The sequence below is a fragment of the Pseudophryne corroboree genome, chromosome 6 (assembly GCF_028390025.1).
Source record: "Pseudophryne corroboree isolate aPseCor3 chromosome 6, aPseCor3.hap2, whole genome shotgun sequence".
In the NCBI taxonomy this organism is placed as follows: domain Eukaryota; kingdom Metazoa; phylum Chordata; class Amphibia; order Anura; family Myobatrachidae; genus Pseudophryne; species Pseudophryne corroboree.
In genome coordinates, this window is record NC_086449.1 from 430,861,270 (window position 1) to 430,888,695 (window position 27,426).

At 46.8% G+C, this 27,426-nt stretch overlaps 1 long non-coding RNA gene across 1 annotated transcript in view; it reads right to left on the reverse strand.

Annotated features, from left to right (window-relative positions):
* Positions 1-420: 420 nt before the first annotated feature.
* Positions 421-27,426, reverse strand: part of LOC134935340 (uncharacterized) — a 59,265-nt gene continuing 32,259 nt past the window's right edge. The window contains exons 2-3 of the long non-coding RNA XR_010180070.1: positions 1,969-2,381; positions 421-1,059 (exon numbers count right to left, since the gene is read on the reverse strand). This is a non-coding gene — a long non-coding RNA (uncharacterized LOC134935340). The remainder of the gene's footprint in view (positions 1,060-1,968; positions 2,382-27,426) is intronic.

A 27,426-nucleotide genomic window follows, 5' to 3' on the forward strand; every position in this document is an offset into this window, starting at 1 on the left:
TTTTCAGACACGCCTGCGTTTTTGCAAACACTTCCTGAAAATGGTCAGGTGACACCCAGAAACGCCCCCTTCCTGTCAATCTTCTTGCGGCCGTCAGTGCGACTGAACCTGAGCACAACCACAAAGGGCTTGTACCCGTACTTTGCGCATGCACTTTGCGGGGCATACGCATGCGCAGAAATGCAATTTTTTCACCTGATCGCTGCGCTGCGAAAATCGGCAGCGAGCTATCAACTCAGAATGACCCCCATGGAGTGGTAAGACAGACGGTGCTTCTGGCGCAGATATTCAAAGGCTCATGCCCACATGGTGCAATGTGCAAATGCAATGGGCCCAGCCCCATTGATCTGCGCTATGCACCACGTGGGCATGGACCTTGAGATATCTGCGCCAGAGACACTGTCTGTCATACTGCTCCATACCTATTGGGAAAGGTAAAATTGGGGAATACTTGATTATAGGTCTTCAAAAAGTGGAGACTCCTGGTCTTCCTCCAGTAATGACGTATACAGGTGGCTATAGCTGGGTGGATGAGCAGGTTGTGAGGAGGATGCTGGGATAAATGCTGGTGGATCTTGGCATGAGGAAGGGACTGGTAAGGGTGTTGGGGGAGAAGTGAATGATGAGCGGGGTGGAAAGGGGTTCATTGCCAGCAAGGGGCGAGGAGGCACTCAGACAGGAGGGTGGGGGAGTAGGTTTGCTGTTTCAGGTAAAGGACCAAGGCCAACTATTTGGCTGTCAATTTTAAGGCACCCTAAACGCCCTTGAAACAAGAGCTTGCTGCTTAGTCGCTCAAATGTCATTTGTTGGTTTGGAGCCAGCTGGCGTAAACCATCTGCCAAATAGGTTGCAAATGCATCAAATCGGTCGGGGGGGCCTTCTTGGAACCTGCTCTGCCTGGCTCATAAATTCCTCCTCTGTTGCGGCCTTGCAGCACAGTTTTTTAGAGGGGGGTTGTGGTGGGGTGGGTGCAGTGGGAGGTTCATTCGATGGGCCTGGAGTCTTCACTAATAGAGAGAGGTCTGGGGTTGGAGGTTGGTCTGGCTCGGTACTGTGATGCTGTGGGACAAAAAAAAGAAACATTTACTAATCAAATTTCTTTTCTCTTTTATTTAAGTTCCCTACCAGCGTGGAAGAGTGGAAAGCCATCGCAGAGGCGTTTGACCAGCATTGGAATTTTCCGAATTGTGGAGGAGCCATTGACGGCAAACATGTCCGCATATCCCAGCCTGTCAACAGTGGTTCCTACTACTACAATTATAAGGGCTACTTCAGTATCGTTATGATGGCAGTGGTTAATGCGAACTACGAGTTCATCTTCCTATATGTCAGCAGGAATGGGCGTGCATCGAATGGTGGCACTTTGAAGAATACCAAATTCTACCAGAGATTCACCTCCAACACTCTTCACTTGCCGTCTGACAAGGAAACAAAACATGGGCTAAATTTTGTGTTCGTGGTGGACGAGGCATTCGCCCTGCATGAGCACATCATGAAGCCATATGCGCACGACAAAAGGATTTTCAACTACAGGCTATCCAGGGCACACCGTATTGTGGAGAGTACGTTTAGAATCCTGGCTTATCGCTTTCGCATATTCCACACTGCCATCAACCTGAGTGTGGACAAAGTAGACTGGGTCGTCATGGCGTGCTGTCCCCTGCACAATTTACTCCGCCGCAAAAGCCACACCTCAAAGGGCTACAGGCACTGAACCACAAGAAGACCCAGATCTGCCAGAGGAGGTCGTGCAGATATCCTCCATGAAAAGATCTGCACAACAGTATAGGGAGACTGCACGGGCCAAACAGGACAGGGACCAGTACATGGCCTATTTTAACGGAGTGGGTGCTGCCGATTGGCAGGAGGAATCCATTAGATAAAGTAGAGTGGACTATACCTTTTCTCCTGTAACAACAAATTTGAACATTGCATAAGCACATTTTTAAATACTGTGTCTCTACTTACCGATACTGGCTGCGTACTTTCATCCACAGTCGGCAGCATGTCCTCTGCCTCGCTCTACACCATTAGGACGAATCCAGTCCTCTGTGACTCCTGACGTAAGGAGATCATAATACCAGAGGGTGGTCTCATACACTTGGTCGGCTCCGGCACCCGATCTCTTTGAAGACTCAATCTTCTTATGTTCCTTTAGGAAGACTGTGTGTAAATTTAGTTTTTTTTTTTACCCACCCAATCCGGGTTGGCATCCGGATGAAATGCCCAGCTATGTTCTGCCAAATCTTCAATGGCTTTGGCCCTTTTCACTTTATTACTGTAATCTTTGCATTTTGTGCACCAAAGACACTCGAACTCACAATATTTATCAATAAATCCTTCAACAAACTCGTGCTCCTTTGCCAATGCCAGATACATTTCTATTGGGAGAAAGGAAAACAATCATTAATATTTGTAAATTTCCCCCAAAAAAGATTTTAATGTTGAGTTATATAGTTTGGTCAGTTAATTTTAGTTTAGTTAGTTCTGTTCATGTAGTTAAGTTAGTTCAGTTCATGTAGTTATAGTGTGTTGGCATGTTCTAAAATTGAAAGGTTTTAATAAAATCTTATTACATACATCACGTTTAATGTTTTTTATCCACATTGTAGTTGTTAATTTTTTATTAAAGGAAACTCACAGAAATGTCTGTCACATAACATTGGTGGCCAATGCGGCCATATATAACGCAATCAGGGGCCTGGGTCCCCATAAAAATAGCAAACAGTGGTCACATAACATTGGTGGCCAGTGCGGCCATATATCACTATATCAGTGGTATCAGTGGGCAGCAAGGACATAGGAGAGCAGGAGTACACATACCAGGATGCAATTATATTGGGATGGGATCCAAAAAGAAGATCACTGCTGCGCTTGAAGCCTGCACGATGCTGGAGAAGATGGCGGTGGGTGGGAGTGTCCAGGAAATGCCACTCAAAGTGCAGGTCTCACGATTGTCACACAATGATTGGAGATGCAAACACATGATCTGCACACGATCGGCACCCAATAGAAGGTCGAAATGACGAATGTTTACTGCAGTTGGTAAAATCTCCAATCCGGCATACGAGCGGCAGGGGGTGTGCATCGGATCGGAATCGTTATCAAAACAGGTACGATTCTGCACTTTTTCCATAAAATCGATCATACGACGCGTCGAAATTGGGGGAATGGAGGCCAAATCGTCCTGGTGTGAAGCCATACTTACACTTCGGCCAGTTGTGTCCTGCAGATGTAGTGTGTTTAAGTTTAGATTCTGGTATGGTTGATCTTTCTCAATAGACTCTGCTTTTCACCTACTTTCTGACTACAATCTCCTGCAAGCTGTCACGATCCGGGTAACTGGACATCATTATTTACCTTTCAAGTGTCTCCTGAGATTGGCCCTGGGTTCCAGGGTGGGATCCCATCTGCGTTGTTAGCATGTAGTACGCTGATGTCTTCACTTCACGTCTCCTCCCTGTGATCCCGCAGCGCTGTCACAGCAGCTTCACAAGTTTAGTTCATTAGTTCCAAGAATGGTGTCTCCTGCCCTCCGCGGCCTCCGCCGCCATTACTACTGTTTCCCATGTGAAATATTCAAGACTGGCGTCTCCTGCCCTCCGCGCCCTCTGCCGCCATTGCTGCCATTTCCCACATGGAATTACGAACAGACTTTCCCTCCAAATGCTAACATGGGCGCAGCCATGTTTTTCCAGTCACATGTTATTGTTTCAACCTATCCGCTGCGCTCTGGACTCTGCTTAATCATCCAGCCAATGACTGCTTCCCAGCAGATATAAATATCCTGTTCCTGGGCTGGAAAGATGTCAGTGCTTCGGTTGTCAAACCCAGTGATACAAGTCTCTCCTGTCTGTGGTTACTCAGCTATTGTTCCAGGTATTCCAGCTCCTGTGTTTAGCTCCACTAGAGACCCGCACCAGCTACCATCTGGTGGTGCAGCCTGACTCTGCGGTGTCCCAGCATTGCATTCTGCTAATGGCAGTGGTTCAATATCGGCTTCCAGCTTTCAGCGGTGCCTAGCCCTGCCAGTCACCATCGGTGTTCCATCATCGATCTCCAGTCACCATCGGTGTTCCATCATCAATCTCCAGTCACCATCAGTGTTCCATCATCAATCTCCAGTCATCATCGGTGTTCCATCATCGATCTTCAGTCACCATCTGTGTTCCATCATCGATCTCCAGTCATCATCGGTGTTCCATCATCGATCTTCAGTCACCATCTGTGTTCCATTATTGATCTCCAGTCATCATCAGTGTTCCATCATCGATCTCCAGTCACCATCGGTGTTCCTTCATCGATCCCCAGCATCACCAGTGTTTCTTCATCTGACCTTCCGCTACACTGGTGTTCTAACATCATTCCACAGTTCACCATCGGTGCTCCTACTTGCAAATGCCCACTCCATCAGTGAGCTCCGTAGCACCCTCACCACCTGCGCCAGTTCCACCCGGTACCCTTGGCAGTTACAGGTGCTCACCCCATTCAGCATTCCACCAGTATCTCCAGCTTCCAGTGTGTCATCTGCTGGTTCAGCGGATCGCTGTTGGTTCTCTGGACTTTCCATCTCCAGGTCTTCCAAGACTATAGTGTGTTGTGCCACTTCCAACAGCATCTTACTATTCCTGTATTTAAGGAACTGTGATTCTACTGTTATGCTACAACTCCATATTGCTGAGCATTCCTGTCTTCCTTGAACTGTCAATGTGCAAGCTGAGCTGTGTTTAATAAACGTCTTAAACTTTTACAAAGTTGTCTTGGTCACGCCTTCGGTCATCTGTGTTAAAGGTTCCTGCATGTCCAAGAACCCTATACTGCCTCCCAGGTTCACGTACACCTCAGCCCCTACAACTGAGGCTTCCTCTGGTCAGCACCAGCCCTCAGTTGTTGTCACATCTAGCAAAGTTTGGGGATCCGGCAGTTGAGACTTGCCCAAGGAGGTAGCAGGCTGGGGAAGAACAAAATGAGGGGGTTGGATATAGTTCCTTTGCATGGGATACAGAGCAATGAAGGATGTAGGCGGAGTTTGAGAGTCAATGAAAAGTATTTATTATGTACAGAGCAGAGGTAGAAAACTGAGGTTGATGAACGGTGACTTGAGAACGTGGTCGTAGACAAAGAACTGTGGAACTGTGGGTGAGAGTAAAACGAGGCTGAAGACAAGAACCGTGGACTGCGACTTATGAGATGAAACTGCGGTAGAGGAGCTGAGAACTGTGGACGGTAGTTTGGGTCGTGACTGGAGACTGAGAACTGTAGACTGTGGCTTGAAAGATGAAGCTGGAGATAACGAGCTGAGGACTGTGAATGGTGGTTCGAGGACTTGGCTGGAAGCAAGAATCTGCGGACTGTGGCTTGGAGGACGAGGCAAGAGACCCGGGGTCATCCGTGCCCAAAGGGTCTTACTGAACCGGGTTTTCCAAGAGCGTCTCCACGGGCAGCAGCAGGCTAGGAACGGGAAAACTGCAGCAGCAACTGAGAACTGGCAAAGCAGGGTTAGAAGTACCAGAATACAGCAGGAATCCTGGGAGCACAGGCTAAAGCACCTACAACAGGGTTGTAACTTGAAGCACTGGCATCCCTGTCCTAAACCAGCCCCCTTTTATAGGAAGAAGTCTCCCTGGATTGGCTGGAAAACTAGGAACAGGAATTATGTCAGAAACTTGGTCTCCAACATGGCGGCGCCCAGTAATGCAGACCTTTTCTGACAACATGCTGCTCACTGCCCCTGGTCTCCTAGGCAACGGCTTAGCGAGAGCGAGCTGCTGCAGCGGCGTCCCACCGCCACGAGCGGACCCCCTCAACGCCATTACCGCTGCCTGTACCCTTGAACCCAGCGCCGCAGCCCTCCACTGCCGCTGCCCGGCCGCCCGTGAAGCCCGCCCCGCGGCCCCAGCGTTCCGGTAAGATCCCGGACGCTGACAGTACCCCCCCTTTTGCGGGTGGACTCCGGACACCTATAAGGTTTAGCTGGAAATTTGGCATGATATGTCCGAAGAAGTCTTGGGGCATGGACGTCCTCTGCCTCTACCCAGGACCTTTCCTCAGGTCCATATCCCTTCCAATCAACTAGGTACTGGAGGCGACAATATCGTTTGCGGGAGTCAGGGATCTTATGAATCTCAAATTCGTCTCCTTGTGTTGACTGGATCTTGGGTGATTTAGGTAGAGCATGTCACGATCTGGGTATCTGGACGCCATTACTTGCCTTTCAGATGTCTCCTGAGGCTGGCTCAGCGTTCCAAGGCCGGATCTCATCTGTGTCCACATTCTGCATATCCCTCCTGTCACGCTGAGACGCTGTCACAGCGGCGCCATGTTTGAATCCTGCATGGCGTCTCCTGTCCTCTGCGGCCGGCGCCGCCATTACTGTTATGTTTCCACATGGTTTCCAAACCAGCTTTCCCTCCAACATGGGCGCAGCCATGTTGGATCCAATCACATGTCTCAGTTCTACCAATCCACTGCCTCTGGAAATCTGCATAATTGCCCAGCCAATGCCTGCATTGCTGCAGGTATAAGTATCCTGTGCCTGGGCCAGGAAATGGTCAGTGCTTTGGTTGTCAAACCTAGTTCCAGTCTGTCTCTCTCCTGTGGTTGTTTTCCAGGTTCCAGTTCCTGTCTCCAAGCTTCCACTAAAGAGACCCGCTCCAGTCTACCACCTGCGGTGCAGCCTGACTCTCCAGTCCTCTGGGACTCATCTGTTTCCAGCTACAGATTCACCTGCTTCCAGCATTTAGCTTCCAGCAGAGATCAGCTCTTCTTAAAGTGCCGGTACCATTTCTGCAGATTTCCATTTACCACCGGTACTAATATTTCACCGTTCTCAAGCTTCATTTATCATTTGTATTTCATCGCTCTCAAGCTTCATTTATTATTTGGCTGGTTCCATCCAGTATCCACTCCGTGTCTACATCTGTCTGGTTCCAACCAGTGCCCACAGCAGCCACTTTATCTACAGCAGCCCAGCTTCCCATGGAACATCAGCTAGTATGATCCTGGGCTATCTCCATTACTACAGTCGGGCCTGGTAAGGACTTTCCATCTAGAGGTCAATAAGAACTGTACCCATACTACCAGAGCCCTGTGGCCATTGCCATCCTGTAGTACCCAGGAACTGTGTTATATTACTGCTGATTTTATGTTTCTCTTTTATTACTGCTGTGTTGCATGGAGTTTGTCAAATAAACATCATTGACTTTTATCTTGGTTGTCGTGGTCACGCCTTCGGGCAATCTCTCTACGTGTAACTTACATGTCCAGGGGTCTGATACAACCTCCCAGGTTTCACTACACCTCAGCCCCTATAACTGAGGCTGCCTCCCGTCAGCACAGGCCCTCAGTTGTGACAGTAAGCACTGACCATATGAATCCAGCCGGAGACCAGGATCAAGCGGCCAGGCCGATGCAAGAACTGGCAGCCAGACTCGAACATCAGGAGGCTGCACAGGGCCACATCATCCGCTGTCTCCAGGATTTCTCTACTCGGCTGGATGGGATTCAGACAACCCTCCGTGGATCAGGCGCGTCTGGTGCGTCACCCACAGTGACTCCAGCTGTAACCCCACCCACCTTATCCATTTCTGCTTCACGTCTTCATCTTCCAACGCCAGCAAAATTTGACGGATCTCCAAGATTCTGCAGGGGATTTCTCAACCAGTGTGAGATCCATTTTGAGCTACAACCTGGCAATTTCCCCAGTGATCGTACTAAAATTGCCTACATTATTTCTCTTCTCAGTGGCTCAGCCCTTGACTGGGCATCACCGTTATGGGAGAAGTCTGATACCCTGCTGTCCTCCTATACTGATTTTGTAACAACATTCAGGCGTATCTTCGACGAGCCAGGCCGGGTAACTTCAGCTTCATCTGAGATTCTCCGTTTACGCCAGGGATCGCGTACTGTAGGACAGTATCTTATACAGTTCAAGATCCTGGCATCCGAACTGGCATGGAACGACGAGGCCCTGTATGCTGCATTCTGGCATGGCTTATCAGAACGCATCAAGGATGAGTTAGCTACCAGAGACTTGCCCTCTAAGTTGGATGAGCTAATTTCTCTTTGCACGAAGGTTGATCTACGTTTCAGAGAGAGAGCAACCGAGCGAGGAAGATCATCTGCTCCAAAATCTTATGCTCCGCCTCTTCGTCAACCGTCTCCATCCAAGGATGAGCCCATGCAAATTGGCCGTTCCCGTCTATCTCCCGCTGAGCGCCGAAGACGTCTCTCTGAGTCTCTTTGTCTCTATTGTGCAGCTCCGTCTCACATTATCAATGCCTGTCCCAAACGTCCGGGAAACTCCAAATCCTAGCTCGCCAAGGAGAGGGCCGGCTAGGAGTAATGATCTCCTCTCCATCTCCTCATGATTGTAATCTCCCTGTCTCGCTCCAAATTGCTCAACGTTACAGGAACGTCATTGCCCTCCTTGATTCCGGAGCAGCTGGGAATTTCATAACCGAAGCTTATGTTAAACGGTGGTCCCTACCCACCGAGAGACTTCCTTCGTCCACCTCCTTAACTGCAGTAGATGGCAGCAAGATTTTTGACGCAGTTATTTCTCTAAGGACTCTACCAGTTCGTCTGAGAGTGGGAGTTCTTCATGCAGAATTTATTTCCTTCCTAGTGATTCCAAGAGCCACACATCCAGTGGTTTTGGGCCTTCCATGGCTCCGTCTCCACAATCCGTCGATTGACTGGACGACTACGCAAATACTAGCATGGGGTCCCTCCTGTGCTAAAACTTGTTTGTCCAAAGTGCTTCCTGTTTGTTCTTCTTTCCCCAGGTCATCTGATGTTCCTCCTCCTCCATATCAAGACTACACGGACGTGTTCAGTAAGGCTTCTGCTGATATCTTTCCTCCTCATAGAAAATGGGACTGCCCAATTGATCTCATTCCAGGGAAGGTTCCACCTCGAGGCCGAATTTACCCGTTGTCTCTGCCTGAGACGCACTCCATGGAGGAGTACATCAAAGAGAACCTGGCGAAAGGTTTTATCCGACCTTCTTCTTCTCCAGCTGGCGCAGGCTTCTTCTTCGTTAAGAAGGAGGACGGTGGTCTGCGACCGTGCATCGATTACAGAGGTCTGAACAACATTACCGTCAAGAACCGGTATCCTTTATCTTTGATTACAGAGCTCTTCGATAGAGTCAGCGGAGCAACCATCTTTACAAAGTTGGATTTGAGGGGTGCCTACAATCTCATCCGGATCCGTGAGGGTGACGAGTGGAAGACCGCTTTTAACACCCGTGATGGACATTATGAGTACCTCGTCATGCCCTTCGGATTGAGCAACGCTCCAGCTGTCTTCCAGCATTTCGTCAATGAGATCTTCAGAGACATCTTATACCGCCATGTCGTGGTATATCTAGATGATATCCTCATTTTTGCCAATAATCTAGAGGAACATCGTTTTTGGGTAAAGGAGGTTCTGTCCCGTCTCCGTGTCAATCATCTCTATTGCAAATTGGAGAAATGTGTTTTTGAAGTTAAATCCATTCCGTTTCTAGGTTACATTGTGTCCGGTTCCGGACTAGAGATGGATCCTGAGAAACTACAAGCAATCCAGAATTGGCCGATACCCTTAACCCTCAAAGGGGTCCAGAGGTTCTTAGGGTTCGCCAATTATTACAGAAAGTTTATACGAGACTTTTCCACCATTGTGTCGCCTATCACTGCATTAACCAAGAAGGGTGCTAACCCGTCCAAGTGGTCTGAAGAAGCTACGCAAGCTTTTCATCTCCTAAAGCAACGTTTCATCTCTGCACCAGTTCTGAAACAGCCCGACATCGACTCTCCTTTCATCTTAGAGGTGGATGCCTCCTCCGTTGGAGTAGGAGCGGTGTTATCCCAGAGGGCTAAAGATGGCCATCTACATCCTTGCAGTTTCTTCTCCCGGAAGTTCTCCCCAGCTGAGCGCAACTATGCCATTGGCGACCAGGAGTTGCTAGCCATCAAGCTCGCTCTAGAGGAGTGGAGATATCTGTTGGAGGGAGCTTCTCATTCAATTACTATACTTACCGACCACAAGAATCTTTTATATCTGAAAAGCGCACAATGTCTTAACCCTCGTCAGGCCAGATGGGCACTTTTCTTTTCCAGGTTTGACTTTAAACTCCAGTTCTGTCCGGGTTCTCAGAATCGCAAGGCCGATGCCCTTTCCTGCTCATGGGAGCAAGAAAATGAGTCGGAGTCTGCGGACAAGCATCCTATTATTAATCCGTTGGCATTTTCCACGGTAGGGATGGACTCTACGCCTCCACCAGGGAAAAGTTTTGTGAAGCCGGTGTTAAGGAAGAAGCTCATGCATTGGGCCCATGCTTCCCGTTTTGCCGGACATACAGGCATTCAGAAAACCCTTGAATTTATTTCTAGGTCCTACTGGTGGCCAACTCTGAAGAAGAACGTCATGGAGTTTATTGCTTCTTGCCCGAAGTGTGCCCAACACAAAGTCTCCAGCCAGTCGCCTGTAGGGCAACTGGTTCCATTATCTGTTCCCCGTCGACCGTGGACCCATTTATCGATGGACTTTGTTACAGACCTGCCTATGTGCAACAAGTTTAATACCATCTGGGTGGTAGTTGACCGGTTCACCAAGATGGCACATTTCATACCCCTCACCGGTCTTCCGTCAGCTTCCAAGTTGGCTCAAGTGTTTATCCAAGAGATCTTCCGACTTCACGGTCTTCCTGAAGAGATCATCTCCGATCGTGGAGTACAATTCGTAGCCAAATTTTGGCGAAGTTTGTGTCAAGCTCTCCAAGTCAAGTTAAAGTTTTCTACAGCTTACCATCCTCAGACCAATGGTCAGACCGAGAGGGTGAATCAGGACTTGGAGGCCTTCCTCCGCATTTATGTGTCTTCCTCCCAAGATGACTGGGTTCAACTCCTTCCTTGGGCCGAGTTTAGCCACAACAATCAATACCATTCCTCATCTTCTTCAACACCATTCTTCATCGACTATGGATTCCACCCTAAAGTTCCAGAATTCCAACCGCTTCCAGCAACTTCTGTTCCAGCAGTGGATGTCACCTTGCGTCAGTTTTCAAATAACTGGAAGAATGTCAGCGCGGCTCTGCTTAAAGCCTCATTCAGGTACAAGAAGTTTGCCGATAGGAAGCGTAGAGCGGTTCCTGCTCTCAAGGTGGGTGATCGTGTATGGTTGTCCACGAAGAATTTGAGGTTGAGAGTTCCCAGCATGAAATTTGCACCTCGTTTCATCGGTCCTTTTAAAATTGAACAAGTCATCAATCCCGTTGTTTACAGACTCCAGTTACCTCCCTTCTTGAAAATACCCAGGACATTCCATGTTTCCCTGTTGAAACCGCTGATCCTGAATCGGTTTCATTCTGCACTTCCTCCAGCTCCTAAAGTTCAGACTCAACGGGGAGTTGAGTATGAGGTGGCCAAGATTCTGGACTCACGTTTCCGTTACGGTCAGTTGCAGTATCTTATTGACTGGAAGGGCTATGGTCCTGAAGAACGCTCTTGGACCAATGCCTCAGATGTCCATGCTCCTGTCTTGGTCCGGAATTTCCACTCGAAGTTTCCTCTAAAGCCTAAGAAGTGTCCTGGGGCCACTCCTAAAGGGGGGGTGCTGTCACGATCCGGGTATCTGGACGCCATTACTTGCCTTTCAGATGTCTCCTGAGGCTGGCTCAGCGTTCCAAGGCCGGATCTCATCTGTGTCCACATTCTGCATATCCCTCCTGTCACGCTGAGACGCTGTCACAGCGGCGCCATGTTTGAATCCTGCATGGCGTCTCCTGTCCTCTGCGGCCGGCGCCGCCATTACTGTTATGTTTCCAAATGGTTTCCAAACCAGCTTTCCCTCCAAGTTCTAACATGGGCGCAGCCATGTTGGATTCAATCACATGTCTCAGTTCCACCAATCCACTGCCTCTGGAAATCTGCATAATTGCCCAGCCAATGCCTGCATTGCTGCAGGTATAAGTATCCTGTGCCTGGGCCAGGAAATGGTCAGTGCTTTGGTTGTCAAACCTAGTTCCAGTCTGTCTCTCTCCTGTGGTTGTTTTCCAGGTTCCAGTTCCTGTCTCCAAGCTTCCACTAAAGAGACCCGCTCCAGTCTACCACCTGCGGTGCAGCCTGACTCTCCAGTCCTCTGGGACTCATCTGTTTCCAGCTACAGATTCACCTGCTTCCAGCATTTAGCTTCCAGCAGAGATCAGCTCTTCCGGTACCATTTCTGCAGATTTCCATTTACCACCGGTACTAATATTTCACCGTTCTCAAGCTTCATTTATCATTTGTATTTCATCGCTCTCAAGCTTTATTTATTATTTGGCTGGTTCCATCCAGTATCCACTCCGTGTCTACATCTGTCTGGTTCCAACCAGTGCCCACAGCAGCCACTTTATCTACAGCAGCCCAGCTTCCCATGGAACATCAGCTAGTATGATCCTGGGCTATCTCCATTACTACAGTCGGGCCTGGTAAGGACTTTCCATCTAGAGGTCAATAAGAACTGTACCCATACTACCAGAGCCCTGTGGCCATTGCCATCCTGTAGTACCCAGGAACTGTGTTATATTACTGCTGATTTTACGTTTCTCTTTTATTACTGCTGTGTTGCGTGGAGTTTGTCAAATAAACATCATTGACTTTTATCTTGGTTGTCGTGGTCACGCCTTCGGGCAATCTCTCTACGTGTAACTTACATGTCCAGGGGTCTGATACAACCTCCCAGGTTTCACTACACCTCAGCCCCTACAACTGAGGCTGCCTCCCGTCAGCTCAGGCCCTCAGTTGTGACAGAGCTACTCTGAATCGATTGAGTACCAACGGTTTTAAGAGAGAAATATGAAAAGCGTTAGGGATTCTTAAATGTGGAGGTAACTTCACCTTGTAAGCCACAGGATTCAAAACTCTTTCGATTGGGTAGGGCCCAATAAACGAGGGAGCAAACTTCTTAGTAGGAACCTTCAATCTTAGGTTACGTGTGGAAACCCAAACCCGATCTCCCACTTTAAGACTTGGTACCGCTTTTCGCTTTAGATCTGCGTAGGTCTTATACTTCTTGGATGTCTTGAGTAAGGCCTTGTGAATTTGTTTCCAGGTTTCAGTAAATTGTCTAAGTGTTGACTCTGCGGCAGGAACCTCGAGTGTAGGCAGAAGTTGGAAGTCAGGAACTTTCGGATGATAACCATAATTAATGAAAAATGGAAAAGATTTTGTGGCAGAGTGATAAATATTGTTATGGGCAAATTCTGCAAATGGGAGGAAGTCCAGCCAGTCGTCCTGAGAGGAGGACATGAATAAATGCAGAAATGTCTCCAGGTCCTGGTTCACTCTTTCTGTTTGACCATCCGTTTGAGGATGATATCCTGAGGAGAAATTCAATTTCACGCCAAGAGCAGAACATAGGGATCTCCAAAACTTGGCCACAAACTGGGGACCTCTATCAGATACGATTTCCTGCGGTAATCCATGGAGACGAAAAATCTCTGCTATGAATAATTTTGCCAGCTGGGATGCTGATGGAAGACTGGCCAGGGGAACAAAGTGTGCCATTTTAGAAAATCGATCAACTATGACCCATACGGTGTTCCGTCCGCCAGACACAGGCAAATCAGTAATAAAGTCCATAGAAATATGTGTCCATGGTCTTTGCGGTACAGGTAGCGGATGAAGTAACCCGGCTGGAGGACCTTTAGGACTTTTATGCTGAGCACACTTTGGACAGGCAGCCACGAATTCCTGTACATCAGTCCTGAGATGAGGCCACCAGTAGGAGCGCTGAATGAATTTGAGCGTTTTATGACCACCCGCATGGCCCATGAAGGAGGAGGAGTGAGCCCATGTAAGCAGTCTCTTGCGAAGATTCGGAGCAACGAAGATCTTTCCTGGAGGAGGAAGTGGAGAGGTATTGGTTGCTGAAAAAGAGGTGGAGTCTAAGATGTATTGTTCTTTTGAACGGTCAGAGGGTTCTTCAGAACTCAAGGAACGAGATAATGCATCTGCCTTTTTGTTGAGGGACCCTGGGCGGTAACTAAGTTTAAAGTTGAAACGGGTAAAGAAGAGTGCCCATCTTGCTTGACGTGGATTCAGACATCGGGCTGAATGTAGATACAGGAGGTTCTTATGATCCGTGGTTACCGAGATTGGAGCTCCCTCCAACAAATACCTCCACTCCTCAAAGGCTAACTTAATTGCTAGTAATTCTTGTTCCCCAATAGCGTAATTCTGCTCAGCGGGGGAGAATCTTCGTGAGAAGAACACACAAGGATGGACTTTCTTGTCCTCGAAGAGCTGAGATAAAACTGCTCCCACTCCTACCGTGGAGGTATCGACTTCCACCAGGAACGGACGACTGAGATCAGGTTGTCGAAGAACAGGAGCGGTCATGAAGGTCTTCTTTAACGATGAAAAGGCTTCTAAAGCCTCTGGAGACCATTTGGCTGGATCGGCTCCAGCCGGAGAGGTGGATGACCTAATGAACCCTTTTTCCAAGTTCTCCCGGATATACTCCGACATGGCCTGAGTCTCAGGGAGTGATAGCGGGTAGATTCGACCTCGGGGAGGAGTCTTGCCGGGTACCAGATCAATGGGACAATCCCAAGTGCGATGCGGAGGCAAGGTGTCCGCCCCATGCTTACTAAAAACATCTTGGAAGGCCTGGTATTCTGCAGGGAGGCTGGAAGGACTAGAAGAGCAGAGAGGTCTTACAGAGGGCAAACAGTTCTGGAAGCAGTTTCGTCCCCAGGAAAGAACATCCATGGTTTGCCAATCTATGTGGGGATTGTGTCTACTTAACCATGGAAATCCTAGGATCAGTTCGTGAGAGTCTTTGGGAATTACTAGGAAAGAGATGTTTTCCGAATGAAGAGCTCCAACCTTCATCTTAAGAGGAATTGTACGAAGAGTGATAAGTCCCTCAGGAATATGACTTCCATCCACAGCAGTGATTGAGATGGTACGATCCAAACGGACCGTTTGTATCCCAGATCGTTTGACCAGAGCTGATGTAATAAAACTTTCGGCGGCTCCGGAGTCGAGTAGTGCAGGGATGAGAAGAGAGGAAGAAGGAAGCTCCAGGTGGGTTAACAAGACTGACTCTTTCTTGGCAAGTAATTCTGAGAATTCTCCTAGCTTGACCTCTCCGGCACAAGCTAGGAGCGGGCGTTTCCCGGACGTTGGCTACAAGATTTAACAAAATGATCAGATGCACCACAGTACAGGTATAAGTTCCCTTGTCGCCGTCTCTGACGTTCCTCGTTGGAAAGACGGGAACGATTGATCTGCATGGGTTCCTCAGTAGTTGGAGTTGATGGTGTTGGTGGAGGAACGACTCGAGGCCTGGGACGATCTGACCGTGATTTCTCCATACAGTGTTCTCTGTATCTTAAGTCTAATTTATTGCATAGGGAAATTAACTTATCCAACTTATCAGGTACGTCCTGAGTCGCGAGGTCATCTTTGATCTTCTCGGAGAGACCGCTCCAGAAAGCTGCGATGAGAGCCTCCTCGTTCCAGTTCAGTTCAGAGGAGAGAGTACGAAACTGGATCACGTACTGACTGACCGTACGCGTGCCCTGACGCAGGCGCAGGATCTCCAATGAGGCAGCAGAATTCCTGCCGGTTCGTCGAAGATTCTTCGAAAGGTGGCTACAAACTCCGAGTAGTTAGACAGGATTGGATCCGACCTCTCCCACAATGGTGACGCCCATTCCAACGCTTGCCCAGTAAGTAAAGAAATGATATAGGCTACCTTGGTTCGTGCTGATGGGAAACTGGCCGACTGTAGTTCGAAATGATTTCACACTGGTTAAGAAACCCATGGCATTGCTTTGGATTCCCATCGAATTTACTGGGAGATGGCAAATGCAACCGTGGAAGTGGCCCTGGCACAGGAGGAAGCGGAACCGGAGGTGCTAATGTGGGAGCAGCTGTAGGAACTTGAGGAGCCGTCATGGCAACACAGAGAGAATCGAGACGTTCGGACATACTCTGCATGAACTGCACAATTTGAGATTGTGTGGCCTCCTGCTTACTTAAACGAGACCAGATATCCACGGTAGAATCTCCTCCTGAGGCTTGATCACCCGTCGAATCCATTTGGCCAGTGCTTACTGTCACGTCTAGCAAAGTTTGGGGATCCGGCAGATGAGACTTGCCCAAGGAGGTAGCAGGCTGGGGAAGAACAAAATGAGGGGGTTGGATATAGTTCCTTTGCATGGGATACGGAGCAATGAAGGATGTAGGCGGAGTTTGAGAGTCAATGAAAAGTATTTATTATGTACAGAGCAGAGGTAGAAAACTGAGGTTGATGAACGGTGACTTGAGAACGTGGTCGTAGACAAAGAACTGTGGAACTGTGGGTGAAAGTAAAATGAGGCTGAAGACAAGAACCGTGGACTGCGACTTATGAGATGAAACTGCGGTAGAGGAGCTGAGAACTGTGGACGGTAGTTTGGGTCGTGACTGGAGACTGAGAACTGTAGACTGTGGCTTGAAAGATGAAGCTGGGGATAACGAGCTGAGGACTGTGAATGGTGGTTCGAGGACTTGGCTGGAAGCAAGAATCTGCGGACTGTGGCTTGGAGGACGAGGCAAGAGACCCGGGGTCATCCGTGCCCAAAGGGTCTTACTGAACCGGGTTTTCCAAGAGCGTCTCCACGGGCAGCAGCAGGCTAGGAACGGGAAAACTGCAGCAGCAACTGAGAACTGGCAAAGCAGGGTTAGAAGTACCAGAATACAGCAGGAATCCTGGGAGCACAGGCTAAAGCACCTACAACAGGGTTGTAACTTGAAGCACTGGCATCCCTGTCCTAAACCAGCCCCCTTTTATAGGAAGAAGTCTCCCTGGATTGGCTGGAAAACTAGGAACAGGAATTATGTCAGAAACTTGGTCTCCAACATGGCGGCGCCCAGTAATGCAGACCTTTTCTGACAACATGCTGCTCACTGCCCCTGGTCTCCTAGGCAACGGCTTAGCGAGAGTGAGCTACTGCAGCGGCGTCCCGCCGCCACGAGCGGACCCCCTCAACGCCATTACCGCTGCCTGTACCCTTGAACCCAGTGCCGCATCCCTCCACCGCTGCTGCCCGGCCGCCCGTGAAGCCCGCCCCACGGCCCCAGCATTCTGGTAAGACCCCGGACGCTGACAGTTGTGACACAAGCTGTGGGTATATACTATACAGTATAAGGCAAGAAGTGAACACATCCATTGCTGTTATTATTTCCTGTTGCCTAGATGATAGAGCCATTTAACTTTTCTTTGGCACATCCTGGAAACATAGGGGCAGATGTAACAATGGGGGTCATTCCGAGTTGTTCGTTCATTATATTTTTCTCGCAACTGAGCGATTAGTCGCTAATGCGCATGCGCAATGTCCGCAGTGCGACTGCGCCAAGTAAATTTGCTATGCAGTTAGGTATTTTACTCACGGCATTACGAGGTTTTTTCTTCGTTCTGGTGATCGTAATGTGATTGACAGGAAGTGGGTGTTTCTGGGCAGAAACTGGCCGTTTTATGGGTGTGTGCGAAAAAACGCTACCGTTTCTGGGAAAAACGCGGGAGTGGCTGGAGAAACGGAGGAGTGTCTGGCCGAACGCTGGGAGTGTTTGTGACGTCAAACCAGGAACGACAAGCACTGAACTGATCGCAGATGCCGAGTAAGTCTGGAGCTACTCAGAAACTGCTAAGAAGTGTCTATTCGCAATTCTGCTAATCTTTCGTTCGCAATTTTGATAAGCTAAGATTCACTCTCAGTAGGCGGCGGCTTAGCGTGTGCAAAGCTGCTAAAAGCAGCTTGCGAGCGAACAACTCGGAATGAGAACCAATGAGTGATATTCTTGTTATCAGTTGTTACAAATGTTTTATGGTGCTCCAGCTCCTGTCATGTGTTTGAAAAATGAGAGGAGCTGAGTAGCTGGATCACCAATTGTCGTTTCATAACAAAAATATCACTCATTGTTAAATCTGCCATATAGTTTTTTCATTCAATCAACAGGTCATAACTTGTGCACATTTCCACATGAAATATTATAATATTAGGGCCTTAATTTACTAAGTAAATTAATAGTACGTGATGATTATGTTGCCTCTGGTTCAGCGTTTAAGTGTAAATAGTTGTCTTGATTAGAAGTATATACAAAGATTGTCTTTTATATGAATTCTGAAAAACATAACTATGATATATATTTTAGTATATGAGCTCATGAATACTTGAGTTAGACTAATCACAGCCATGCACTTTAAAGCTGGAGCATGAAAAGGTTATCTGTTATCTATAGTTGAAAGCCACTATGTAGTCTACATAAATACAACGTACCCAGCCAGGTGACAAGGTAGTGACAATTTCTGTAAGTTGCTCTGAAACACTTTGTGGTTCTCACCCACTGCCTGTGTCAGTTACTATGTGAGGCTTGTAAGACAAGACAAAGGTGGTCATGTGTGCAGTTTGTGGAGATGGACTTACCCTCACTGCTGCTTAGCATCCCGGCGAGTGCACTGCATTTGTGCAGCAGTTCCCAGCAAGTTTTTGTAACCTCGGTCCCTGCCCCCATGGATTATACATAAACTACAGATCTAACAAATCTTGCTAAGTGATTGTTCTAGTCTAGCTTGTTTCCTGATCACTGAGCATTGCTAATCTCTGTGTACCAATCTTTAATATACTTTGCAATTCCCACATAAACTATACATTCCCACATAAACTGTACAAACTTTTAAACTTCTAAGAAGAATATGCACCTGCTACATCTTTATGTTACCGCCATTGCACAAAAATGACCAGTCTCTATGCTAGTATTAGACTATGGGGGTCATTCCGACCCGATCGCAGCGCGCTTTTGTTCGCACAGCTGCGACTGGGTCACTACTGCGCACGCGCGGAGGCTGTCATGCGCACGCATGTTGTTGCCCAGCAACGCCCATTGCCTGGCAACGAAGCTGACTACGAAGAAAGCGGTCGCAGCAGTGACCGCAAGAAGATTGACTGCAGGAAGGCATTCCGGGGTGGCAACTCACTGTTTTGAGCCATTTTCGGGGAGTGGTAAGGTAAATGCAGGCGTGTCCAGGCAAACGGTGGGCGGATGTCTGACGTCAAAGCCGTGCCTATCCGTCAATGCCGTGCTGGATCCATCGCACAGGGTAAGTATGTCCGGTGCTGGTCTTGTTTTGCAGGAAACTTTTTTAGCATAGCAGGGCTGCACAAGTGTTCGCAGCCCTGCTATGCTAAAATACACTCCCCCATAGGCGGAGATTAGTTGATCACACCAGCAGCAGAAAGTTGCTTGGTGCGATCAACTCGGAATGAGGGCCTATGTTCCTACTACTTCATTGTGCTACCTCTATTGACTTCAAGAGTTCCAGACCCTTGGCTACAATTGGACTATGCTCCTGCTACATCCCTGAGTTACTGCTATTCATCACAAGTGTACCAGAGCCTTATATTGTATTTGACATGCCTATTTAAACTTATTATCTTAGGCCTTCATTCAGCCTCAGTTGTAGTTTTGGTATTTTAGCAAAATTGCAACAGGCTGCGATCGCATGCTGGGGGCCGCCCAGCACAGGGCAAGGCCGCCCATCATGCAAATACCCGGCAGCAATGCGATTGCAATACAACTAAGATTGCATCGCTGATATGTGGATGCCCCCGGCCTATGCAGCCAGGCTGGAAATGCGGCCACCCCGAACCTGCCCCCATTTCTACCACCACACCCGCCGAACGCAGCGTCACCGCCCCTGCAACACCACGTCGCCACCCTGAGCCATCCTGCAAACACCTCTGCCTTTCAATCAGACAGAGGCTTTTGCATAACTAAGAAACGATCGCATCTACCCGCGGGTCCTGCATGTGCGCACTGCAGTGGCACACGGAGAGATGCGATCGCATCTCAATTCCGTGTCATACTGAATACCCCCCATAGTTACTTATTGATAAGCCTGATCTGTGGACTCTGCCTAAACTATTGTCTTCCTGTGTTATAATAATCCACACCCGCTTCCTCACTATTACTGTTATAAGTAATGATGAGCTAATTCAGTTCTCAGATAACCGAAACCCCCCCCCTGAACTTCACGCTCTGAGCCCGGATCCGAGTCTGGCTCAGAACTTCCCGCCAGACTCGGAAACCAGAACGGGGCAAAACACCATCATCCCCCTGTCGGAAACTCATGGGTTTTGGATTCCATATAAACAGCCGCATGACGCTGCCATTTTCACTCCAGACTTGGACAGTGAGGGAGACAGATCTCTGTCTCTCTGTGGGTGGTGGCGTCGGGTGGGGTTAGTGTGTGCTCTGTAGGGGTGCTGCTGCAGTCACTGCAGTCACTGGCTCAACTAGGACTCTAAACTTTAGCAAAGCAAATTTTGAAAAGATGAGGGTATTTTTCAGGGATATTGAATGGGAAGGTTTGTTTTTAGGAAAAAATACTACGGAGAAATGGGAGGTACTAAAATTCCTGCTAGCTAAAAATACACTCAAATTTATTCCTATGAGCAGCAAAAAAAGGAATAAAAATCATAAACCGATGTGGCTTAACAAAAAGATTAAGGAACTTATGGGCAAGAAAAGGCGAGCATTTAAAAAATACAAATCTGACGGGGAAGCAGAGTCAATTCAGCACTATTAGGAATGTAACAAAATTTGCAAAAAGGAAATAAGAGCGGCTAAAGTAGAAACTGAAAAACTAGTAGCAAAGGAAAGCAAAGCGAATCCCAAAAAATTCTTTAAATACATTAATAGCAAGAGATTAAAGAAGGAGAGTATAGGCCCTTTAAAAGACAAGTTGGGAGTCTTAAGCAAAAATGATAATGACATAGCGGACACACTAAATGAGTTTTTTGTCAACAGTATTTACTAGAGAGGACCCAATTCAGGGACTAACATATAATCTCAATAATGAGAATATCCCACTGATAGGTACTTATTTAAGCAAGGAAGTAGTCTGTGACCGATTAAAACATTTAAAGATTAATAAATCACCAGGGCCCGATGGTATTCACCCAAGGGTTCTAATGGAGCTTCACTCTGAACTGGCAAAACCGCTATTTTTGATCTTTAAGGATTCAGTTATATCAGGTATGGTTCCCAAAGACTGGCGTATAGCTGAAGTAGTGCCTATATTCAAAAAGGGAAGTAAAGCTGAACCAGGTAATAATAGACCAGTTAGTCTTACATCTATAGTGGGGAAAGTATTGGAAGGTATTCTAAGAGATAGTATTCAGAAGTTCCTTGAAGTCAATAAGGTCATTAAAAGGACAACATGGGTTTAAGAAGGACAGCTCCTGTCAAACCAACTTACTTGGCTTTTATGAAACAGTAATCGCAAACCTAGATCAGGGTAAAGACATGGATGTAATCTTTTTAGACTTTGCCAAAGCGTTCGATACTGTACCACACATGAGACTTATCTACAAGCTACAAGAATCAGGGCTAGGAAGCACAATATGCACTTGGGTCAAAGACTGGTTAGATAATAGGGAGCAGCGCGTTGTGGTTAATGGATCTTTTTCAACTTGGACTGAAGTGCTAAGTGGTGTGCCGCAAGGCTCAGTATTAGGACCGCTATTGTTCAATATTTTCATTAACGACCTAACAGAAGGTCTAGAGAGCATGGTGTCAATTTTTGCAGATGATACCAAATTGTGTAAGGCGATAAATACAGAGGAGGATGCAGAGTCTCTACAGAACGACTTAGTTAAATTAGAAGCATGGGCAGCCAAATGGAGAATGCGCTTCAACACAGACAAGTGTAAGGTAATGCACTGTGGTAACAAGAACAAAAATTACACCTACCTACTAAATGGGGTAAAATTAGGGAATTCTGTACTGGAAAAGGACTTAGGTGTCCTCATAGATAGCAAACTAAGCAGTAGTACCCAAAGTTGGACTGCAGCAAAGAAGGCTAATAAGATATTAGCATGCATAAAACGGGGAATTGATGCTAGGGACGAGAGTATTATACTCCCGTTATGTAAATCACTTGTGAAGCCACACCTTGAATACTGTGTACAATTCTGGGCACCTTACTACAAAAAGGATTTCCTGGAGCTAGAAAAGGTTCAGAGGAGGGCGACCAAACTAATTAAGGGCATGGAGACGATGGAATACAAGGAAAGGCTTGAAAGACTAGGCATGTTTACATTGGAAAAGCGGAGACTAAGAGGGGATATGATCAACATCTACAAATATATAAGGGGACAATACAAAGAGCTTGTGCAGGACCTGTTTTTGGTTAGATCAACACAGAGGACTCGTGGACACTCGCTCAGGTTAGAGGAGAGGAGATTCCGCACAATACGGCGTAAAGGCTTTTTCACGGTAAGGACAATACGTGTTTGGAATTCCCTGCCTGAGGGAGTTGTAATGGCGGAATCTGTCAACACCTTTAAGAATGGGTTAGATAAATTCCTATTTGATAAGGATATCCAGGGGTATGGTGCATAGTCATGCATTATAGTTACTATAAATAGGGATAAAATGCAACGGCTGACATCAGCATCAGTCATAATTTTAGTCAAATCATCATGCATAGGAGACCACAAATAGGTTGAACTCGATGGACAATTGTCTTTTTTCAACCTCAGATACTATGTTACTATGTACCTGTGCTGTGTTCGGGGTGTTGTCCTGGCTGTCACAGGTGTTTCATGTACTGCAGCTCTACATGGGTGTTGCTGTCCTGGCTGTCACTGGGATCAGTTCAAAATTAAAAGCACACTGCTCCTGTATGCTTTAAAATATAGGGGTGCTGCTGGCCTTGTATGTTGTAAAAATTCAGGGGTGCCATTAAAAATTAAAGCACACTGATATATTCTGAAAAATATAGGGGTGTTGCTGCTCAAATAACATCACACTGGCCCTTGTATGCTATAAAAATTCAGGGGTGCAGTTGTTAAAAATTAAAAGCACACTGCTCCTGTATGCTTTAAAATATAGGGGTGCTGTTGGCCCTGTATGTTGTAAAAATTCAGGGGTGCAGTTAAAAATTTAAAGCATACTGCTGTATGCTGTAAAATATAGGGGTGTTGCTGTTCAAATAACATTGCACTGGCCCTGTAGTAAAAATTCAGGGGTGCAGTTGTTAAAAATTAGAAGCACACTGCTGTATGCTGTAAAATATAGGGGTGTTTCTGTTCAAATAACATTACACTGGCCCTGAATGTTGTAAAAATTCATGGGTGCAGTTGTTAAAAATTAAAAGCACACTGCTGTATTCTGTAAAATATAGGGGTGTTTCTGTTCAAATAACATTACACTGGCCCTGTATGTTGTAAAAATTCAGGGGTGCAGTTGTTAAAATTTAAAAGCACACTGCTGTAAGCTGTAAAATATAGGGGTATTGCTGTTCAAATAACATTACACTGGCCCTGTATGTTGTAAAAATTCAAGGGTGCAGTTGTTAAAAATTAGAAGCACACTGCTGTATGCTGTAAAATATAGGGGTGTTTCTGTTCAAATAACATTACACTGGCCCTGAATGTTGTAAAAATTCAGGGGTGCAGTTGTAAAAAATTAAAAGCACACTGCTGTATGCTGTAAAATATAGGGGTGTTTCTGTTCAAATAACATTACACTGGCCCTGTATGTTGTAAAAATTCAGGGGTGCAGTTGTTAAAAATTAAAAGCACACTGCTGTAAGCTGTAAAATATAGGGTTGTTGCTGTTCAAATAACATTACACTGGCCCTGTATGTTGTAAAAATTCAAGGGTGCAGTTGTTAAAAATTAGAAGCACACCTGTATGCTGTAAAATATAGGGGTGTTTCTGTTCAAATAACATTACACTGGCCCTGAATGTTGTAAAAATTCAGGGGTGCAGTTAAAAATTAAAAGCACACTTCTGTATGCTGTAAAATATAGGGGTGTTTCTGTTCAAATAACATTACCCTGGCCCTGTATGCTATAAAAATTCAGGGGTTCAGTGAAACTCAATGTACACTGGCCCTGTCTTGTATGCTGTAATTATTCTAGGGTGCAGTGAAAATCAATGTACCCTGGCCCTGTCAAGTATGCTGTAAAATGAAAGGGGTGTTTTGAAAATACAGAAGTGCTGGCACTGTCTGCGGTTGCGATGTCTAGGTCTTACCTTCACAACACTGTATGGAAAGAGGAGGCTCCATTTGCTCACCCCCTGCATGTGCTGGTAGGAGCACCACCAGTCCAGTAGCTGATATTGAGATTGAGAATGTCACTGTAGAAGTGCAGCAGGAAGAGGATGATGTGGGTGTAGCTGGCGCTGCAGAGGAAGTTGACGATGAGGATTCTGATGGTGATGTGGTTTGTTTGAATAAGGCACCAGTAGAGACAGTTGTTGGCCATGGGATGAAAAAGCGCAGTGTCATGCCTGGGCAAAATACCAAATAAGCCACCTTTTCGGTGTGTAATTATTTATCTGCAAATCCGGACAACAGGTATCAAGCCATCTGTTGCCTTTGTCAATCCATGATAAGTAGGGGTAAGGACGTTAACCACCTTTGAACATCCTCCCTTATATGTCACCTGCAGCGCATTCATCATAAGTCATTGTCAAGTACAGAAACTTTGGGTAATAGCATAAGCAGTCCACTGACACCTAAATTATGTGGTTTTGTTTGTTTGAATATTATTTCTCTGTGAGGATGAGGATGTAAACAATGAACGGGGGATCTGAAGATGAGGACGACATCTTGCCACTGTAGAGCCAGTTTATCCAAGGAGAGATTGATTGCTTCTTTTTTGGTGGGGGCCCAAACAAACCAGTCATTTCAGCCACAGTCGTGTGACAGACCCTGTCGCTGAAATGATTGGTTCGTTAAAGTGTGCATGTCCTGTTTATACAACATAAGGGTTGGTGGGAGTGCCCAAGGACAATTCCATCTTGCACGTCTTTTCTTTGTCTGCCACGTCATTCCAGGGCTGATGCCCTATATGGGGTGCTGCCCCCTGCCCTATCAGTCCAGGGGTGCTGCCCCACTTCCGTTTAAGTCCAGGGGTGCTGTTGCCTGTCTGCTGTGCTGTGTAATTTTACAGGGGTCCTGCCTATGCTGTTATACAGCATAGGCAGGACCCCTGTCCAGGGGTGCTGCTGTATTTGAACATAGGTTTAAATGAAAGCCAAGAGCAGATATGAAACAAACTTCAACATCACAGATTTGTGAAAACTAGCCGCAAAGGTGGAAATGGATATGGAAAGTGTTTTTAAATAAAGTGGGGAGAGACCACATTTATGGCCAAAGTCAGTGTGATTCAGAAGAGACTGAACGCAACTGCCAGAGAGGTAAACGTGATGTTTTCTGCCGGAGCACTAGAGAGAGGTTCTTCTCAATTATTTCATGTTAGGGACTCACTCAACTGAATGGCTCCAATTAGTCAACCTTAATTTTGATTTATTATTGATGTTCCACATTTTGGGAATATTTATTTAGAAGATGCGCACTTGTTGTACAGGGATCTTCTTTTCCTAAGGGTTGCGTAGGGTTCGCAAGACCTCGCGGTGTTAGAAGAACAGAGGGGCTAATTCAGACTTGCTAGGGTTTTTTTGCATTCCTGCGTTTGCATAGTCGCCGCCCATAGGGGGAGTGCATTTTTAATTTGCTAGTGTGCGAACGCATGTGTAGCAGAGCTGTACAAACAGATTTTGTGCAGTCTCTGAGTAGCCCAGGACTTACTCAACTGCTGCGAACACTTCAGCCTGTCCGGGTGCTGGAATTGACGACAGGAACCCTCGGTGAAAACGCTTGGACACACCTACATTTTTCCAAACACTCCCATAAAATGGTCTGTTGACACCCACAAACGCCTTCTTCCTGTCAATCTCCTTGCGAACGCCCGTGCGAACGGGTCCTTTGCACAACCCCATCACTGAGCGGTGAACCGCTTTGTATCCGTGCGACGTGCCTGCGCATTGCGGTGCATACGCAGTTTAGACCTGATCGCCTTCTGTACAAAAATGCAGCCTAACAATCAGGTCTGAATTAGGCCCAAAGTTTCAGTGATCTTACATTGCATCAGCTTTCCATTGCACTGCAGCACTAGATGGGCCAGGAGCTCCTGTGAGGCACAAAAAGTTACTGAATAAGGCCCAGTATGGAGTCTCATGGTGGCTTACAGCCAGGAAGATCTTTGGCTTGCCAGGCTGAGGCATGCTGTGGGCCCAGAGGTTGGCATTGCTTTCTCACAAAGTCCTACTTATAGTATGAAATACGTTTGGACTGTAGAGTGGTAAGCTCCACTAGGGCAGGGGCTCAATAACGAAAAAAAAAATTACTGCACAGTCATGCTTAGTACTTAATATGAATAAAATAAACAAACACACCGGTATGCTCACATGCGTGTAACTGGGACACACAGGTATGCTCACATGCGTGTAACTGGGAGCTGTGAAAAACAAAAATAAGGCATCTGCCACAAAATATGTAAATAAAAATTCAATTAAAAAAAATGGAAAAAAAGAAACCCACGAGATTTTTGAAAAATAAGTTTCCAGACTCCGTGGAGGGTAAAATATCCAATCTTGATCATGTGGTATACATAAATTAATTTGCATCCCAGGATTAGATCTGAGATTATCTTAATTCCTGAAAATGGTGAAGGTGGCTTTGGCCTCTAGTTTTTCAGTTTGTCAAGTAATGTGGTAATTAATAATAGTGATGAGCGGGTTCGGTTTCTCGGAAACCGAACCCCCCCCGAACTTCACCCTTTTTACACGGGTCCGAGCCATACTCGGATTCTCCCGTATGGCTCGGGTAACCCGAGCGCGCCCGAACGTCATCATCCCGCTGTCGATTCTCGCGAGATTCGGATTCTATATAAGCAGCCGCGCGTCGCCGCCATTTTCACTCGTGCATTGGAAATGTTAGGGAGAGGACGTGGCTGGCGTCCTCTCCGTTATTGTTGAACTTGATTGTGCACTATTGCTTAATTGTGGGGAGGGCTGGGGAGCAGCTGTATACTATAGGAGGAGTACAGTGCAGACTTTTGCTGATCAGTGACCACCAGTTATCCGTTCTCTGCCTGAAAAAAACGCTCCATATCTGTGCTCAGTGTGCTGCATATATCTGTGCTCACACTGCTTAATTGTGGGGACTGGGGAGCAGATGTATTATATAGCAGGAGTACAGCGCAGAGTTTTGCTGACAGTGACCACCAGTATACGTTGTCTGCCTGAAAAACACTCCATATCTGTGCTCAGTGTGCTGCTTTATTGTGGGGACTGGGGACCACCAGTATAATATTATATAGGAGGAGTACAGTGCAGAGTTTTGCTGACCAGTGACCACCAGTATATAATATATAGCATTACGGTACAGTAGGCCACTGCTGTACCTACCTCTGTGTCGTCATTAAGTATACTATCCATCTAGATTCTATACCTGTGGTGCATTTCAGTTGTGCAGTTTGCTGACACAGTGACCACCAGTATATATAGCAGTACAGTACGGAAGGCCACTGCTGTACCTACCTCTGTGTCG